Here is a 7477-nt window from a genome sequence, read left to right as displayed (position 1 = left end):
TCTGCTCCCGAGAGGAGAGCTGAGAGGAGAGCTGTCGAGTCTCTGAGCTCACTTCCTCTTCCTCCCAGAGTTCTGTTCCGTTCACTCCTCCCACCTACGTTCTAACCTATCAGGGCAAGCAGCCTCTTTATTTAATCAACCAATGACCTTCCTCCATCATACAAAGTTTCCTGATATATGTCTGTTTATCACTCCTGAGTAACAATAAGATAATAAAGAAAATGCAACAAAGGAAGAAAAAAATTGAACAGGCAATTCAATTCCCAACTTCAATTCTCATGAGTCTCTTGGATGAAATGGTTATATATTTTTGTAAAAAGTCAGAAAAATAAACTGATTCACTAGTGTAACCTTTTCTCACTGAAGGAAAATGTTTCTCTCCATATTCGTGCTCTTCTTTAACCAGAGAAAATTAATCTGAATGTCCAAACACAATAAAATGCCATACACTGAAATAGCTTTGCCTATCAATAATACATTTTTAAATGTGTACTCGAAGAAGGCGTTTATTTCCACTATGTGCTATTCTGAAACAGTTTTCTGGTGACCAAATACCTCATTTGGAGGTTTACACTGCTTTTGTGTAAATAAAATTGAAATAAAAAGATGAAAAATAAGATGTGAAGGGGGTTATTATGGGAATGAAAGGGACAATCAATAGGCTACATGAAAGGGAAGAGTTGAAATCAATTAAAGGAGGGAGCTGCTTGATGTCTAATTTCCCAAATGCCTTTTAAAGCCACATGAGAATCAGATCTGAACTCTGTCTATTGCCATTAATAAGTAACTTTTTGCCTTAACAGCCAAAGCATCTGGAAGCCAAGGCTATTTTCTTTCATATACAGTTTCTTGTGTACTATTGCATGCCCATGTCTGCAGGGTAACTCCTAAACATGGTAGCTCTTCTTCAGACATAACCTACAAAAAATGTAAATTACAATTTTTAGACGCTCAAATAAGAACATGTGTGTAATTTAAATATATACGCCTGTGGATTGATGTGTGCTTTCTAAGGTTTTAAAGTAGATGCACAGAATTTGACACACACACACACACACACACACACACACACACACACACACACATAGAGATAAGAATAAATGTTAATTACAAAGCATACATGAATCATAACACTTATAACAGAGGCTTCCAGCTTTGATTTTCTGAAACTTTTCAAAACGCAATTCTGAAAACTTTTCAAACCTTAGAGTACAGACAAGAGTGAAATGTACTTATAAGAGGGAAATCAACACTGCTTTTTCTATATTTTAATTTGATATTAGCTTTATATTCATTTAACCCTAATATCTAAAGAGCATTCCAAAACACTTAGAATATTTGTTTCCAGATACATAGGAAAACAATAAACATATCAGACACCATCTGGCTATATTTTCCCTGAAGGGTTTTGCATATTTTTCAGCAAGAAACAAGTCTAAATATCTTGTAATTTTCACCAAAATGTTTCATAATTTCACAGCAGCCTTGCTAATGAAGTACAGTATGAGCCTTTGTAATAAATCAAAGTGATTCCAAACTGCAGACAGAACTTTGGATACTGTGAAAAAGTCAGTGAGAGCAGCTGGAGAGCTGGAGAGGTGTTTCCTGCTTAGGGCAAAAAGAAATCTAAAAGAAATTTCATTTTGAAAGGAGAATAAGAAAGGTTGATATGAGTATTAATCTCAGATGAGTTCAAAAAAATTCAGAAGCTTGGTGAAAGGAATCTGAGAGAACTCATAATATTAGCTGTGAGCACTGAGTCTAGCAACAATTTTGTAGATAGTGACCAGATCATTTCCTCATATGTGGTGTGTGAATATCTGTTGAAAAATCAACATTAAGATACCTGAAGAAAGGAACACTGAGATTGCAAAATTGAATCTGATATTAATTTCCTGTTTTGCCTCTGTCATAAATCCAAGCTTTCAGTCCAGAACAGACATGAGACAGTGTTGTAGGAGGCTACTTGGTTGTTGCCAGCTGCTCAGACCAAAAATAATCACTCAGAAATTATATTAATTAAATCACTGCTTGGCCTATTAGTATTGGTTAGCTCTTGCATCTTAATTTAACTCATTTCTATTAATCTGTGTATCGCCACATGGCTGTGGCTTCCCAGCAATAATCCAGCTCGTCTGTTCCCAGCAGCAGCTACATGTCACCTCCCAACTCCACCTTCTTCCTCCAAGCATTCAGTTTAGTTTTCTCTGCCCAGCTCTACTCTACCCTGTCACAGGCCAAGGCAGTTTCTTTATTCATTAACCAATAAAAGCAACACAGAATGACTTCCCACACCATTTCCTCTTTTCTGTCTAAATAAAAAGGAAGATTTTAACTTTAACATAGTAAAATTCCATACAAAAAAAAACAGGCATCAAACAAGATTTACAGTTACAATATTTATATTTACTTCATCTATCATAACTAAGGGAACTATAATTATAACTATTCGTCAACTGCATCAAAGACTGAAGAAGGATATATTACCTAAGTAAATAAGAAGTGCATTGTAAACAACTTCCAAAACATTGACAGAGACATCTCTCTGCCTGGATATATTCACTGAAAGTTTTTTTGTACTGTTGGGGCATCCATCTTCAACCTACAGCCCTGATGTGGGATTCCCTTCTATGTGCTGTGAATACCATTGGTGAATAAAGAAATTGCCTTGATCTGTTTATAGGGTAGAACTTAGATAGGTGGGGAATACTAAACTGGATGCTGGGAGAAAGAAGTGCAGAGTCAGAAAGAAGCTATAGAGATTTGCCGGAGACCTACATGCCAGAACTTTGCTGGTAGGCCATGGCCTTGTGGTGATGCACAGATTAATGGAAATGGGTTGAATTAAGATGTAAGAGTTAGCAAATAAGAAGCTAGAGCTAATGGGCCAAGCTGTGATTTAATTAATACAGTCTCTGTTTGGTTATTTCAGGAGTCTGGGCAGCCAGGAAATGAAAAAGTGGCCTTTTTACAACAAGATTTTTCCACAAAGCAAGAAATTTCAAAGATAGTTCCACCTATATTGGCAGTTTGCAGTAGCTTTCTTTTGTGTCCTGCAGAATGCCTATCAGACTCTTTCATGAAGAAGGAACCTTGAAGGATTGCCTCACCTTTAGGTAAGTTGAGCAGTTATTTTTCTGTGGGTCCTGCATGTCCAATTCATACAACATAACATCAAGCATTCTAGGCAAGAACAGTTTTTTGCCCAAATGGCTAGCAAATTCCATGAGGAGCCTCTTTGATGCCCATCTTCCTCTTGAAGTAATTGGTTTTGCCAGGAGCAGAAAGCTCTCATTGTCATGAAATATTCTCAGCTCTTAAACATTTTAAATGCCATATTCTGAAGGTCTTTGAAAGATTTGATAAATCCCTATCCACCTGAAATGTATCTCTATACATCTAGAAAGCCTAACTAACATGACTACAAGCCTGGCTATTATAGATAACTCCCTATTAACCTATATTTCTTAATTATACATTACATTTTTAAATGAACTGCACAGACATAATACCTTAATCAAGATCAGAAATATACATGTAACAAAACTGACCTAAAATTTGTATCAATTGAGCAAGATCCATACCAATGCAAATCTTTATAGCATATTCCCCTTTAAATGTAAATAAACATTTATAAACAATATTTGGGAATTTGGGTGTAGTTCTTTCCAAACTGCTTCCTGCTTTTTGCTGGATGAAGTAATTTTTGGTGGGTATTCATGATGACCTTTCAGCATGTCTTGGTCCATCAAACCACATTAGTCTGGAATTAATCCACAGGTTCTCATCTTCTGTGGAAATAAAAGCAGAACCTCTTTTTTGAAGCAACATATCCTTAGACTCAAATTCTGAAGTCAAGATACCTTTATGTTGGTTTAATTTAGCAGTCCGTACAATGAAATGTCTCTCATTGTGTAGCTCTTAACAGTCAAAAAATTCAAAGAAAACACAATAATATACATAATCCAGACTCTCTGTGTTCATTCCATCTTGATGTGGCTTATTTTTCTTACTCTATTACATTTTCTACAATTTTAATATTTATTTTATTATCTTTACTCCTTTAATTTATGCCTGTCTGTACTCTTTTGTATTACATTACTGTCTCTTTACTCTTTTTCTTCTCTCTCCCAGGCCTAGGTACATTTTAAAAACACACTGTGATTCATTTAGAGATTTTTTTATGTCTGAATCTATTCTATTGTGTATCTGTAGGTTTTTTTCTGTCCTGCAGAGCTTTTGAAATGGTAAGCAGCTTGGTTGCAGCAGCCCTGGGTACTGGCTCCTCCTCTCTCTACCTTTCAAATGGTGAAGGTACAATTACCACCTGCTCTGGGGCTGCCAGATAGGAGCTACTTTTTCTCTGAAAAGGAACATGCAGCACATAAACTCTTTATAGCTGAGTAATAGCTAAATATGCCATGCAGAGCATTGAGCAGTCTGGAGATATTTCTGTGTATGGTGGTGGGAATCCACCATGCTTTCCTGCCTGTGTACTCCTAGCAGACCTGATCCCATTGCTTGCCCAGGTGGCTGGGCGGGGGTCGCTGACCTGTAAGCATGGTCTCAGCTACTTTTCTCCTAACCCCAAGTGGGCATACAAGCATCTGGGCCCACAAACCCTATTCAAATGCTCTGTAGCTGAACCTCCCAAAAGAGTCAGAACTTTTTGTGCAGGTTAATCAGGAAGCTGCAAGTTTGGAACTGCCATTGTTTTCAAGTACTGCTGAATCAGGAAGACCTCTTTTAAAGGAGCAATGAGCCAACAAAGCAAGAAGCTGCATTAAACTCTGCTTTTTTTTTTTTGTTGTTGTTTCTAGAATTACTTTTCAAGCTTTCCCAGGTTTTATATGAATTTAACTGACCACATTGGTGCGCCAATTTGTTGTAGGGGGTTGCCCAGACCAGAAATAAAATTATATTAATTAAATCATTGCTTGGCCTATTAGCTCTAGCTTCTTATTGCCTAGCTCTTACAACTTAATTTAACCCATTTCTATTAATCTGTATATCACCACATGGCTGTGGTTTGCCAGCAAGGTTTTGGCTGGTCTGTCCCCAGCGGTGGCTACATGGCGTCTCCCAATTCTGCCTTCTTTTTCCCAGCACTACTCTACCTGATCACAGGCCAAGGCAGTGTCTTTATTCATTAACTAATAAAAGCGGCACATACACAAAACTACTTCCCACACCATTGAGATGCCATGTAGCCACAAGAGAGGAAAGACACAAGCTGCCAGCTGGAACCTTGTTGGTAGGCCATGAACTTCGTGGTGAAACAGAAAGTAATAAAAATGTGTTAATTTAAGAGATAAGAGTGAGGTAGAAATGTGCATAAGCTAATAGGACAAGCAGTGATTTAACTAATACAGTTTCTGAGTGGTTATTTTGGGAGTCTGGGAAGCTAGAAATGAACAAGCAGGCTTCTACAACAGGACAGCATATGAAAACTTGCTAAGATTGAGAGGCATTTCTGATTCTATAGAAGCAGAAGAAGGTTAATAGATATAGTGACATGTGAATCTGATTTATTGACCTATTGTGTGCTTAATGCTGTTGTTTCTTCTAACTCTCACATTGCCATCAACATTGAAGTCCAAAGAATGTGAAGTATTACTCAATGGTTTAGAATTATCATGTGGCTGTTTTTAAAAACCTGCTGGATACAACTGGTATTTCTCATACATTCCTAATTCTGATTTCTGATTCCTGGCGCAAGCCAACTACACAGTGTTAATTACTCAGTATAAAATGAAATATCTAAACTGGGATGAGGAGAATGTTTTAGATGGAATTATCTGTCAAGAATTTATTTTATTGGAATGATTCTGCATTTATCTTAGTTTATGTCACATAAACATTGTCAACATATTATAAATTTGTGTGTAGCTGTATCATTTTTAGTTTATACTAAAACTTAAAGTAGGGCAATATAATCTTGTTCACATAGAATACATGAATTGTTTCTGTGATATTAAAAGTGATTCTGAATGTATAAAGTATATATTTCCACAAAAAAGTCTAGAATGGAGAGCTAGCTTTATTTGTTATCTATCTATGTATCTATATATCACATATATGATACAAATATCATAGACATATATATCTGGAATGTTTTTCTACTTACTATAGGCTTCCACTTTCCAGATATATATGTAAATTCCATATATATCTGGAATTTACAAGCCCAGCACTGTGGTGCCCTTGGTTGGACTTGAAATAACAGTCAACAAAGTTCATCAAATAATTTGTGATGGAATGAGATGAAAGCAGGCCCAACGAATTTTAAATATATTGAGTATGTGGCAATCAAAAAATCAAAGTGTAAGCTTATAAGAATATTGTAAATAACATAAGGTAGTAAAAAGTAACAAACTCTCTTGTCCAGTAGAATTACATAAACTGTGCTCTGGATATACCTGTTATAATTTTATGGTTATAGATAGAAAAGACTCATATTTCTTAGTAAGCAGCACATGCCAAGTGATGTAATAACTTTATCATTAAAATTTTCATTTACCGTTAGCAATCTATCACAAAATTACAGTAAGAAAAGCTTTTTCAATATGTTATTGTGTTAAAAACAGGTTTGCATGGATGGTAGGATAAAAGTGAAAATCATTCTGGAGACAGAATAAAGGAAGACATTGTACTAGACGTTGACAAGATAAGCTAACTAGTATGAGATGCTTGAATTTAAATTACTGTAGAAGAAAAAAGAGACACACACAGGCTATTTTGAAGTGTACATGAACTCTACATGTAATGAAATCTTGATTACCTCATATCTAGTGTTTTAAAGAGGGGGTGGTATTCAGAAAGTGGTGAGTCTTACCAGCCTTCCATTACAGGATTAGTAACTTAATAACAAATAATCACAATGAAGCAGCCACTTGCATCCCCAAGGAACTGTTGAGCATCATTTCTCCATGGGGAAGTAAATTGCTTCCACAACAGAAAAATCTAATAGTAGTTTCAAACATGTCAACATATGATATGCTCAGTTGTATTATATAAATCTTGCTATTAAATAAATATAACTTAAATATTAGAGTTACAAAAAAAGAAAGGGAAAAAGAAATATCCCATATAAAAAGGAAAAGGAGAGGGAGTTGTTATAACAGGTGCCAGAGAAATAGTAAAGATCATTGACTATTAATTGCTAATATGTTTCAAAATCTGAAAAAATAAATCTAGAAATGGATGACTTTCTCAACCTAGATGATTTATAAAAAGTTTAAACAGACAAATACCCTACAAGGAAGTGATAGGAATAATTAAAAATTCCCTAGACAAAAAAATCTCAGAAATTGATTCACTGCTAAATTACCACAGTAATAAAGAAAATCTAACAGCAATATTTTTCAAAATTCTCCCGCAAAGTAAATGATGGAATATTATAAAATTCATTCTGTGAAGCTAGTAATAACTTGACACTGAAATCACAGATACAAGAATTCTCAACAAATACTAACAA

Source organism: Microtus ochrogaster, chromosome 10 (assembly GCF_000317375.1).
Source record: "Microtus ochrogaster isolate Prairie Vole_2 chromosome 10, MicOch1.0, whole genome shotgun sequence".
Taxonomy (NCBI): Eukaryota; Metazoa; Chordata; class Mammalia; order Rodentia; family Cricetidae; genus Microtus; species Microtus ochrogaster.
Note: the sequence above shows the minus strand (reverse complement) of the source record.